General features: G+C 45.2%; 1 protein-coding gene across 1 annotated transcript in view; it reads right to left on the reverse strand.

The window, feature by feature from the left end:
* LOC140588649 (CMRF35-like molecule 6) overlaps positions 1-8,734 on the reverse strand; it is a 44,896-nt gene extending 36,162 nt beyond the window's left edge. The window contains exon 1 of the mRNA XM_072710473.1: positions 7,184-8,734. The gene's annotated coding sequence lies outside the window, so the exon portion shown is untranslated. The remainder of the gene's footprint in view (positions 1-7,183) is intronic.
* Between the last annotated feature and the right edge of the window lie 4,757 nt (positions 8,735-13,491).

Raw genomic sequence — 13,491 nt, forward strand, 5'->3', positions numbered from 1 at the left:
AAACAGCTGATCACCTGGGGATTCCACATGGGGTTAACGAGGGGGCGTGGCACACGGGAGGAGCAGACTATCGGGGCAGGACACATTGTTTTTTTTTTTTAACTTTACACATTGTTTGGATACATTTATTTTCTTACTTTACAAATTACTGTTTTGATAGATGTGTTTAGTACAGTAGGCCTATATGCTCTTCTTCTTTTATCCGGTAGATTTTGTGTTTAAATGCTAAAAAAAGACATATTTAGGTGTAATTTTTTGGGGCCAGGAACCAATTAATTGGTTTTACATTATTTCTTATGGGGAAAATTCCATCACAACTCAAACTTTTTAGGATTCGATCTGCACGGATTAAATTCGAGTTCTGAGGTACCACTGTATTTCTATTATATTTCGCAAGCAGCATTACTCTGACAGAAGTGGGAATTTGAGAACACATTACCTGAGGGAAGGTGTGAGCCTGGCCAGCTCGTCCCCTACCTGCACGTAGCGCTAAATTTAGTATAAAGGAAGGGTGAGATCCCAGTGTTGACCGGAGCTCAGCCACCCAGCATTTTTAGGGACTCACGTGTTGGTCTCCTGCCAGGACTGAAATGGGCTCCCTGGTCCGTGTATGAAGGTGGGTGATGATGGCACGTCCGAGTGTAAATAGCTTTGCAACTGCTTATGCCTTTCATTGATTCTTGGGAGTAATTATCACTGCTTGTGATAATATTTTGCAACTTCTATGGTTCATTGCTTCTTTTATGTTTCATTGCTTCTTTTCTATATATATATATTCGTATCTTTGCACCTATTATTATTGGCTATAATATATAATACTATTCGGTATCCCTTGTAGTACGAGTTTAGTTTGCATTGCTTTCGATACGATAGCTTGGTATTGATGTTAATGCGAGGTTATTTTGTATTACTTATTAAAGTGTTTTTGCGTGAACCTAAGAGTGCCTGTTTGTTCCTTCAAGAGCCCTATATCCCTCTCACATCATTTTAATACACCCTTAGAGGTAATGCTGATTTGTAAGTTAATCTTTCAGTACATTCATACAGAGACGTAAAAGTACATCCACCCATCTATCCTCTAACTGTTCATCCTGGTTAGGGACGCGGGGCCTAGAGCCTATCCCAGGCAGGACAGGGCACAGGGATGGAGTACATCCTGGACAAGATGCCAGTCAGTCACAGGGCACATAGACACACACTCTCTATTAGAGACACCAATTAGCCTGACTGCATGTCTTTGGACTGTGGGAGGAAACCCACACAGCACATGGAGAACATGCAAACTCCACACACACAGAGCAGAAGCCAGATTCAATCCCCTAAGCATGGAGGTGTACAGCAACAGCGCCACCTACTGGGCCACCATACAACCTGAATAGAAATTATAATCCCTATAAATAACCATTTTCAGCTATAGCTGATGAATATCCCTAATTTCTTAGGGATTAAATGAGATATTTTAATGGAAATTTTAATTCATATTCTTTAGTTTGTCTGTGACGTCAGTTACTTTATTCACCCAGGTGATTGTTGTTAAAACCTTGGTAAACCCCCAGAGATTAGCCTCACAAAGAAGCAGAGACCTCTATAGTTAGTGACACTTGTGGTTTTATTTTAGTATTCATCTAGTAATATTGAAACATAAATGATTCACAAACATTTAAATGAATTACCTTTAGTGCTGGTTGTAGCTGTAACTCTCTGACTGACAGTAATATGAACTGGGATCTGCAGGTATCTAGTAGCACACCAATACCAGCCTGTGTCCTTCCTCTCCAGTCCCCTCATTGTCACAGTGAAGACTCCATTTACTCTGTCATCCCTGATCAGGACAGGCCTCCCATCCAAACTCCCAGAAGTCATTGCTGCACAGGATCCTCCAGCCTTACACCACTTCACCTCAGCAGAATCATCTGTATAGTGACACTGAACACTGACACTGTCTCCTTCCACACCCATCACCTCCTGTTTGTCCACTGACAGCCTTGGGGAACCTGAACACACAGATTAGGAACAAACACTGTGATATTTACGAAGTAATAAAATATTTATAAATATGAGCCAAAGAGAACATGTTTATTTTAATCTAACACAGACATTTGTTAATATATAACTCATCATCCTCTCCTGGAGGGGTTTGCGTGTTCCAATTATCCCAAGAGCTAAGTTGCCTAGGGCTTTATGCCCCTGGTAGGGTCACCCAAGGCAAACAGGTCCTGGGTGAGGAACCAGACGAAGTGTGGCTCATTAGACCCCTTATGATGACTAACAACATAGATCCACGTTTTCCCTCGCCCAGAAGCCAGGCCTGGGGGTGGGGCTGGATGGCGAGTGCCTGGTGGCCAAACCTGCACCCATGGGGCCTGGTTGGGCACAGCCCGAAGAAGGCACGTGGGTCCCCCCTCCAATGGGCTCACCACCTGTAGGAGGGGCCATAGGGGTCGGGTGCAGTGTGAGTTGGACAGTGGCCGAAGGCGGGGACCTTGGCAATCCGATCCTTGGCTGCAGAAGCTAGCTCTAGGGACATGGAATGTCACCTCTCTGATGGAGAAGGTGCCTGAGCTGGTGCGCGAGGTTGTGAGGTTCCGGCTAGATATAGTCGGGCTCACCTCGACGCATGGCTTGGGCTCTGGACCCTCTTCCACTCTGGAATTGCTTGCGGGAATAGGCCCCAAGCAGGGTTGGGCATATTTATTGCCCTCTGGCTGGGCGCCTGTGCATTGCGGTTTACCACGGTGGACGAGAGGGTAGCCTCCCTCTGCTTTCGGGTGGGGGGACGGGTCCTGACTGTTGTTTGTGCTTATGCTTCAAACGGCAGTTCAGAATACCCACCCTTTTTTTAGTCCTTGGAAGGGGTGTTGGAGAGCGCTCCTCCTGGGTCCTCTCTTGTTCTGCTGGGGGACTTCAATGCTCACGTGGGCAAAGACAGTGAGACGTGGAGGGGTATGATTAGGAGGAATGCCCCCGCCGATCTGAACCTGTGGTGTTTTTTTGTTGGACTTCTGTGCTCGTCACGAATTGTCCATAATGAACATCATGTTGAAACATAAGGGTGTCCATATGTGCTCTTGGCACCAGGACACCCTAGGCTGCAGTTCAATAATCAACTTTGTGGTGGTGTGATTGGACTTGTGGCCGCATGTATTGGATACTCGGATGAGGGGAAGGGCAGAGCTGTCAACCAATCACCATCTGGTGGTAGGCTGGCTCTGCTGGTGGGGGAGGAAGCCGATCAGGCCTCGCAGGCCTAAGTGAGGGTCTGCTGGGAACATCAGGTGGAATCCCCTGTCAGAAGGAGCTTCAACTCCTACCTTCAGCAGAACTTCGCCCATGTCCCAGGGGAGGTGGGGGCTATTGAGTCCGAATGGACCATGCTCCATGCCTCCATTGTGGAGCTGGCTGACCAGAGCTGTGGCCATAAGGTGGCTGGTGCCTGTTGCAGCAGCAATCCCCGAACCCGCTGGTGGATACCGGCAGTGAGGGATGCCATCAAGCTGAAGAAGGAGTCCTATCAGGCCTTTCTGGCCTGTGGGACTCCAGAGGCAGCTGATGAGCATCAACACTGCTTATGGTGGGGATGGGGCGCTGCTGACCTCAGCCCGAAACGTTATGGGTCGATGGAAGGAACATTTCGAAGACTTCCTCAATCCAATGAGGAAACAGAGTCTGGGGACTTGGGGGTGGACTCCCTTATCTCTGGGGCGGAGGTCGCTGAGGTGGTTAAAAAGCTCCTCGGTGGCCGGGCCCCGGGGATGGATGAGATCCGCCTGGAGTTCCTCAAGGCTCTGGATGTTGCAGGGCTGTCCTGGTTGACATGCATCTGCAACATTGTGTGGACATCGGGAGCAGTGCCTCTGCGGGGGGACCGGAGGGTGTGTTCCAACTATAGGGGGATCACACTCCTCAGCCTCCCTGGTAAGGTCTATTTCGGGGTCCTGGAGAGGAGGATCCGCTGGATTGTCGAACTTCAGATTCAGGAGGAGGAGTGTGGTTTTCGCCCCGGCCGTGGAACAGTGGACCAGCTCTATACTCTCGGCAGGGTCCTGAAGGGTGTGTGGGAGTTTGCCCAACCAGTCTACATGTGCTTTGTGGACTTGGAGAAGGCATTCGACCGCGTCCCTCAGGGAGTCCTGTGGGGAGTCCTGTGGGGAGTCCTGTGGGGAGTGCTCCGGGAGTATGGGGTGCCGGGCTTCCATATAAGGGCTGTTCAATTCCTGTATGACCGGTGTCAGAGCTTGGTCCAGCAGTAAGTCAGACTTATTTCTGGTGAGGGTTGGACTTCACCAGGGCTGCCCTTTGTCACCGATTCTGTTCATAACTGTGTGCAGCCAGGGCGTTCAGGGTGTCCAGTTTGGTGACGTCAGGATTAGGTCTCTGCTTTTTGCAGATGATGTGGTTCTGTTGTGACCTTCGGCTCTCACTGGAGCAGTTCGCAGCTGAGTGTGAAGCGGCTGGGATGAGAATCAGCACCTCCATATCCGAGACCATGGTTCTCAGCTGGAAGAGGGTAGTCCTTCCCCAAGTGGAGGAATTTGAGTATCTCGGGGTCTTGTTCACTATGGGAAGGGCTACAGCAGGATGTGGGATCGGGAACCTGAGCCTGGGAGTGTGTTCTAGAGTCTGAGAGGAAAACCAGGACCTTAAATCACTAGTAAAAGGCCCAGATGAGGTGTATGAATGGGCTCATCACTGTGTGGGATGGCCACACCCCTTCAGTACTATGGCCTTACTTGTAAACATATCCAATGCTGTGATACAGGCCCTCTCCTATTCCCTCTATAGATGCTTCATTTGGGCTCCATTTGTGAACCTTATAATATAAAATATCATTGATATGCAGCTCTATCTGCCATTAAAACCTGGTGGCTCCTGCGCTCTGACAGCCCTTTCTAACTGTCTTGAGGATATTAAGAACGGGACGGCAATGACTTTCCTCCAGATTAATGAAAACAAGACAGAGGTCATGAGTTTTGGTCACTCGGGGTCTGTGCATGGTCTTAGTGAACAATTAGGGTCTCTTTCAAAAAATTTCCATTCATACTAAAAATCTTGGTATCATTGGTTCATCATTGAGTTTGATAAACAAATAAATGCTCTTGTGAATGGTTGTTTCTTTCAGCTGAGCTCAATAGCCAGGCTTAAACCACACCAACAGCCAAAGACCTGGAGATAGTTATTGTCATGTTCAGAGCAGGCACGGAGCAGGGAAGCAGGAAAAAGGAATTGTGGAATCGGGTAAACACGGGATTTATTACGGGGTAACACACTCAGGAAAAGCACAGCGAAGTCAGTGACTGGACTGGGGAAACATACTCTAACGCAGACTTAAATACACAACAGCAGTTAAAAAGACTAGAAACAGCTGGTACCACAGGGATTCCACTCGGGGTAACAAGGCAGGGGAACACCTAGGACGGGATGCCAGTCTGTCACAGTCATACACAGTCACTATGGGCACTTTTAGAGGCACCAATTCACCTGAACCACGTGTCTTTGGACTGTGAGAGGAAACCGGAGAACTGAGAGGAATCCAGCATAGATACAGGGAGACCATGCAAACTGCCCACAGAAAGCTGGGCCAGATACCGAAACCACAAGCCTGGAGGTGTGAGGCCCCCATACTGCCCCCACTCTCTACCAGCTAGAGGGTAACTAGCTCTCCAAATCTGCTACAGAGTGAAAGACAACCAGGTTTAGCCTTGACCCCTAACACTGATCTTGCCCCCTGATAAGCACTGAGACCTTCTGCAGTAATACATGAAGCTGGGTGTTTAGACCCCTCTGTCTGTACAAACAGAAATGACTGATGGCATTCCGGCTGTCTGCTCACATAACCACCTCCGCTGCTGAAATGACACCAGTAAGATCAATCGCAGGCCTCACAGAAAACCAAAGGGTACAAGAGACAAGGGGAGTAATTTCCAAGACAAAGTTACTCAAAGTTACTTGAGTTTGCAGCTTGTAGCTGTCACCTACAAATCTTTTCGCAATCTACATTTAGCGCTTTCTTGTACTGTAACAGCAGATCTCCATCATGATCCACAAACTGTACCCAGGGGTGGAGTTACCATACAGGAAGGGTAGGCAGCCACCTGGAGCCCCCGAAAACTAGGCGCTCCATGGAGACAGAATTTCCAGAAGTTACATTTAAGGATAAAAAATTTAGCATCAGGCTGACTAAGGGATTGCAAGACGCGGGGGGATGAGGAGACTTACTTGCTAGAAAAAAACCCCCATTTTTTCCTAAATGGGATTGTAACAGGCACCCAACGAGCTCCGAACCAAATATACCACCGGAAACACAAGGTGGTCAGACACCAGACTGCAAGGTGCATGTACGGTGGGAGATTTCTATAAGCTAAGAACACACGAGGATCGTACAGGGTACTCACAAGACACGGGCAAACACACACGCGACAATAGGGAATGCAGCTATAACCATAACAACAACACAAGGGCTATTTACAACACACAGACACAGGGCTATATACATGAGTGCTCGCAGGGCATGCTGGGATGCACAGATCTCACTGGTGCAACAAATGTAATATGATCATTGAAATGACAGGAACTTGTATGTCATATGCATTTTCAGCAACAGTTTTCAGGACAGACAGAGTTGCCCCCATCCCAGCTGTAATGGACTATTATTTCAGACTAAACACCACCCAGCTTTCTTTACCACTGGAGTCTACTGGTTGTTTCCTGGCAAGAAAACTGGTACAAAGTAACAAGAAGAGAACAGGACAAAGATACAAGAGTAACATTACATCTCACATATCTGATACTGTCTCGCTAGAGAGGTGTACAGCTTGTGAACGGACATGGAAAGAACACAAATGAAACTATGGAAAAAATCAAGACTAACCTTAACAAAAGAGGGAATGATGTAATGTAATAAATTTGACTGATCGATCCTCCGGCTAGATACCCCCCACCCAACATCAGCAAATTTTACTAACAGCACTCCTGCCCCCCCACCCTGATTAGTAAGTTTTACAGCTTATTGAGGTAATTTTGTTTGTAATTCCCAAAAACATCTGCAATGGCCCACTTAGGGGGACCACCTACCCATGTCAGCTTAGGGCCCCCAGAGAAGTTAATCCGCCCCTGACTATCTGACAGTGTGTGAGGAGCAGGAGAGAGATCTCTACTCAGTACCACTGTAATGAGAGACACTCACCTGTGAGCCCAGCAATGAGAAGAAACAGGAGCATCAGAGGATCCATACGTGTGTGTGTCACTGAGCCCAGATCTGTGGAGACTGACACTCACTTCCTCATCCTCTGTACCTTCACTGTCTCTGTCATTTCTATTCTCGCACAAAGCAGGCAGAGTGAAGGGAGAGTGGACACTTTAAACAGGAAGTGACAAAACCACAGGAACTTGTATGTCATATGCATTTTTAGCGACAGTTTTCAGGACAGACAGAGTAGCACTTCAGGTAGTCAGACCATTATCATTTGTGTGTAAAATATACAATAAACAATCAATGCTTAGACTCCTTCATTTAATCAGGAATTAAAGAAGATGCATGAATTAGAGTTAACAGGTATTTAAACTGTGTTTCTGCTAATAAGAAATGAATATATATGAAACTCTTTGTTGCCTCTAAGATTTGTCTTTGTTTTATCATAGCTATTCATCTTTAGTGTAATTATCTGGATCGTAATGCAGGAAGCACACAGTGTAAAGTGAGGTAAACCTTCAACAGCATATCAGTCCATTGCAGGGCACTGGAAGCTGGAGAAATGCCATGTGAACAGAGGAACCCTGCAAACTGCACACAGACACAGTCATGGTCACATTGAAATCCGACAGTCAGGAGTGCTGAGGGGGCAGGAACATGTGTTCAGAAGGGCCATTAACATGGTCAGAGGCCCCTTGGTTTCGGCATGGGTAAGCCTGTGCATTACAGTCCCTATGCGTGTTATACCACATTAACATGGTCAGAGGCCCCTGGGATTCAGCCTGGGTAAGCCCGTGCATTACATCACTGTATGCGTTATACCACATTAACATGGTCACAGGCCCCTGGGCTTCAGCCTGGGTAAGCCCGTGCATTACAGCCCCTGTACGTGTTATACCACATTAACATGGTCAGAGGCCCCTGGGCTTCAGCCTTCGTATGCCCGTGCATTACAGCCCCTGTACGCGTTATATCACTGTACACGTTATACCACATTAACATGCTCAGAGGCCCCTCGCCTTCAGCTTGGGTAAGCCTGTGCATTACACCCCTTGTATGTGTTATATTACTGTACGCATTATACCACATTAATATAGTCAGAGGCCCCTGGGCTTCACCCCAGGTAACCCCGTGCAATTCACCCACTTTATGCATTACATCACTGTACGCGTTATGCCACATTAACATGGCCAGAGGCCCCTGGACTTCAGCCTGGGTTAGCCCGTGCATTACAGCCCCTGTATGCGTTATACCACATTAACATGGTCAGAAGGCCCTAGGCTTCAGCCTGGTTAAGCCCGTGCATTACATCACTGTACGCGTTATACCACATTAAGATGGTCAGAGGTCTCTGGGCTTCAGCCTGGGTAAGCCCATGTCTTTCAGCCCCTGTATGTCTTATATCATGATAAACTAAAGACTCAGAGGATCTTTGAGGAACCACAGCAAGACCAACAGAACATGTGGGCTACTGACAAGCAGGCCTCAAAATCCATCACTGTTTACTGTTGATGCTGAGTTGCTCCTAAATAAACTGCAAGTGCAGCCAAGGTGGAACTTATTTTAAAATGAATTCATTATCTTGCTTGGTTTCCTGTGTCATTCATGTGAGTAATGGCTATTTTTTGCAACTGAGCAGGAGAGGAAATGTCGGAAGCAGTGAGGGCAGGTCATCCTGTCAAAGGCTGTAACCTTTATATTGAAGGAGTTTGTGCATTGATACATCCTCTGTGTTTTTCATGACTTTTAAAAGAAAAACATTAAAATGCTGCTTTTATCCTGCTGTTTACAGGAAGAAAATGTTTTGATTGTATCTGGAATCTTAGAATTTTAGAAACAGAACTTAAATTTATGGAGAGTGGGTCTTTACAAAAAATCATTGTAGCTCACATAGTTTAAAAATACATGCCCTTGAAGCAAATAAGTCTAATTTATTTCTGATCTGTTGAACTTCCTTGTGTTTGTCTCACACATGAGCATAAAGCAGCTAAACAATTATCATGAAGCAAAAGTTATCAGAGAGGAACGGAGAAGCAGACATGTCGTCACTCATGATGTGTGCAGTGAATGATATGAGATGCTGCAGAAACACTGTGTGCTGCATACAGAGGGTCTGACCTCAGGCCTTTGTTTCAGTCTTTGTTATGTTTTATACAGTTTGTTAATATCCACTGCAGTAAGTCCTTTTAATCTTGGTGGATCAGTAGGAAACAAGGGGCCCATTAGGAAGGTGTCTCTGTAAGTCAGGGGTGGGGGCATCCTGGGGCAGCAATGTCAGGTGATGAGCACATTCACTCACTTCACCTGGGTCTTGTCAGCAGTCCTGTCAGACTGAGTGCTGTTAGTGTTTCTCTCGGCCCCTAAAGGCCGGTACTACCATCCATCCATTTTCTGTAACCGCTTGTCCTATTGAGGATCACAGGGGGTCTGGATCCCAGAGGCCAATGGCACAGGACAGGATACAACCCAGGATGGGGTGTAAGCCCATCGCAGGGCACACTCACACATCAGTGCCTCACACATGCACACATATGGGCAACTGGGGAACTCCAGTTAACTTCAGCATGTTTTTGGACTGTGGGGGGAAACCAGAGAACCTGTGGGAAACCCCATGACATCACAGGGAGACCCTGCTAACTCCACATACATGGAGCCATGGTGGAGACTCCAACCCTGGTTCCAGAGGTGTGAGGCCACAGTTCCAATGCAAGCATATAGTGCAGTATGTATTACAAATAGGAATACAGAAATAAAAAGGGTATATGTCCTTTGTTTACAGTTGGCTTTAGTAGGCATTTTTCCAACCTAAAGTGGTATATAATAGGTTTCACTGGAGTCCATTTACATTTCTGGATATAAAATTTGGCATAATAAATAAACAAATTCAACATAAAGATATACCATCCGTTTTACATTTAGTTACTGATGATGTAATATTTTGCCGAACAGCACCCTCTTGTGGTGTTTATGCTTCAATCCCAGGACAAATTCATCTTTTGAAACTGAAGGCAGTCGAAGAACAAGAGATGTTTCTCAATACCAAGAATGGAAAGACCATACTTGTGGTCTTGGCAAGAGTGGTTTTGCTAACTTGCCTCCCAAAAACGAACTTGGGCCGCAGTGAATCATGGGATCGGTCTCATTTGACGAGGATGCAACTGATGTATCCGTGACGTTTGGGGCAGAGGAAGAATGACATGTGGGGATCTTTACTGTTCTCTGTACTTCTGTGGCCTGTACTACGAAGGGGGTTTAACCAAATCAGACTTAACCCCGAGGTAATTTGCGAACGCGAGGTTGACAAAATCAGGTTGACTCCATCTGGGCTAATCAGTACTACGACGCCAGTTAAGAAGTTGATTTGTTAAATCGGTGTTAACTGCATTGGAGTTTGTGCGCGTTCACATAAATGGAGCACGTTCGGCAACGCAAGGCACAGTTTGACTCGTAGCGCGATCTCCATATGTTTCACGGAGGAAGACTGCATGCTAATTATGCAGGGTTACGAGGAGTTTAAATCAACGCTATAAAGAAAGTCCAATACCACTGCAGCTAACAAATGCAGGCAGGCTTGTTGGCAACGTATTGACGACGGATAAAATGCATACATACATTTTCACGGTCATAAAACGTGGTCTAAAATATCTCACGACCGAGTGTTAGACAATTAAGTGTTTTCTGAAAAGAATTGAAATACTTTTAATAATTACAGAGGCTAACAGATGCGACACAATTCAAAAGTCACCTATTATATGCTGCTAAGTAATGTAATGCTCCCTGAAGTTCCATTACTGTAATGTTACTCATAATGTAAACTTAATGTTAACAATAACTGATCCGATTTCAAATAGTAGTGGAAAGCATACGTGGCAGCAAGTAAAGATGAAATATAAAACATCATGTCAAGTGGTAGAGCTATGTATTTATATTTCTACTCATTATGAAAGATTTGTTGTGTCTAGCCTCCACTTATTAGCGTGTTTCTATGTTTTACAGCTAATAAAAAGGTGTCTGTTCATATGACACTTAATAGAAGGTGAGCCACTGTTTAAGAAACAATTAAATGATTTACAACAGGACAAAACAGAAGCATATGTGTAGTGAGAAAACGACTAGGAACCAACCAGTTGAGCATAAAGAGCCACAGTCACAGAGTACTCAACTGGTTGGTTGAAACAAAATCCTGGTTTGGATTTTTACTTTCTGGACCTGAAATGTCCACCTCTGCACCGCAGTTAAGTTAGCCTCATATTCCATATTCAGTTTTCTGGCTTTAATATCTTTACGGAAGTAAGGTGGGCGTTTTTAATGACAGAATTGTGATGTCCAGTACACAGACATTGATGCACACCGATTATTTTTCCGCTTCAAAACATTTAGTGATTTGTGTCAAATCATGTTAATAGCTAATATAATAGGTCCTTTCAGCCTGTGACATGATAGTTTAGTATTTTGGGCTCATGGCGACTGTTCCACACCCCTTTGTTTCCCAGATTGCTTTACATACGAATTTTAATTAATTTTTGAATGTTCAAATGTATCCGTATACTCATAATACTGTGCAGTCGACAATACATGAATGGGTTACTAACTTTAAAACTAGACAAGACAGGCACTGTGGAAGTAAAATTGGACATTAGTAGGCCCGGGACGGGAGGCATATTGGGTCTGTTATGTCTTAGGCCTTAGGCCAGAAGAGATTGTTTTGAATACTGTGTGACCTCGCTTTGTGATAGCTGCCTGCAGTTGGCTCCGCAGAAGCTCGGACCTTGGAGGGGCAGACAGTGGAGCAAAGGGGGGGAGAAACCACTTGCAGGAAGAGACTCGAAGCCACCCCAACTGGTGCACAAAGAGTTATAGCTTAATAGAATAGTAGTAGTCAATATATAATATGTTATATGCAATTGATCACATCATGTTAATCATACTTATGTTAATCATACTAATCATATGTTAACCATGTATTTCCAGTGATTCAGAGACAATACGTCAATGTGTTAATCATTAATCAAACATTAACAGTGATTCAATGTCATATAATTAATATCTATATACATATCTCATGTAGAGTCTAGAAGCCGAGGCTGTCTCCAGTAAGTTGCGTACAATGGGTGGATTTTACCTTGCTACCAAAGTGAACCAATGGAGCGGGAGAATTGTGTTTGTTATACGTTTCAGCTTAGTTTGTTGATGTTTCATGACCAATCAGGACTTAGAAGTCCTGGGAGTTATGGTTTTATCTACTGGTTGCTCTGTGGGCCGGGTGTGACTTGGTACCAAGGGCCAGAGTGTGATGGGAGCGCTTTGCTGAACTTGCTGGAATAAAAGAGATTTTCTTTACTCACCAAACTAAGAGGTCCAGACTTTTATTCTAAGTCCTTGATTTATAATTTTTCTACCACAGCACATCTAGTGAAGTGTGCTTTGATCAGTGGACAACAGGGAACAATGCACACCCCTTGGGTTTTCAGAATAACTTTCTCTGTAACTATTATTATTAATTAATACATTGTATGCATATTATATGCCATTGCTCCATTTCATACATATTAACAGAGAGAGCCCCACACAATTTGCGCGTCAATGTCGTACGGATCATCCAGGTACGCCGGCATTGTCTTCGGAGAAATTTGTAGTGGGAGGGGTGGTGCTCATATAGGGCTGGCTTACGCGGAAACCTCGACTTAACCAAGAACAAAAACTGCTCGGAGCAGTTTTGAGACTTAGCATAAATTGCCATAGCAACGTCTCGACTAAAACCTACCCACCTTAATTGTAGTACGGGTTAATCGTGAAGTTACACCAACGTCATCAAGTTACTCGCAAAGTTACCCCGATAAGCCAGTTACTCCGCTTCGTAGTACAGGCCCCTGTTCTTAGTATTGGAAGTGATCTTCCGCAATGGTAGATGCTGTAAAATGGGACTGTGACAATAGAAGTATGGTCAAGTATGCATATTCAGAAACAAGTTCTCTGATCCACATGACTTTCATTGTCAGAGATGGATAGGACTCTGGCAGCAACAAGATTCATCACTGACCCCTGGAATACACAACTCAAGCTGTCAGTACGATGCCTCTCTGCTTATGTTTCTATTTTCCATTCAGGTGTTACAGAGTGGCATGGTGAAGGCAGGGAAATGAGGTGATGATCTACATGTAGCTCTGAGACAGAAAGAGTTTATTAAGAAAACAGAACAACAAATGGGAAACCAGAACATAAAAGGACCATGAGGGGTCAGAACTAAACAGGGGTAACCACTACAAAAAGAACCATAAATAAACTATAATGGGAACCGGGCA

The sequence above is a fragment of the Paramormyrops kingsleyae genome, chromosome 4, assembly GCF_048594095.1.
Source record: "Paramormyrops kingsleyae isolate MSU_618 chromosome 4, PKINGS_0.4, whole genome shotgun sequence".
Taxonomy (NCBI): Eukaryota; Metazoa; Chordata; class Actinopteri; order Osteoglossiformes; family Mormyridae; genus Paramormyrops; species Paramormyrops kingsleyae.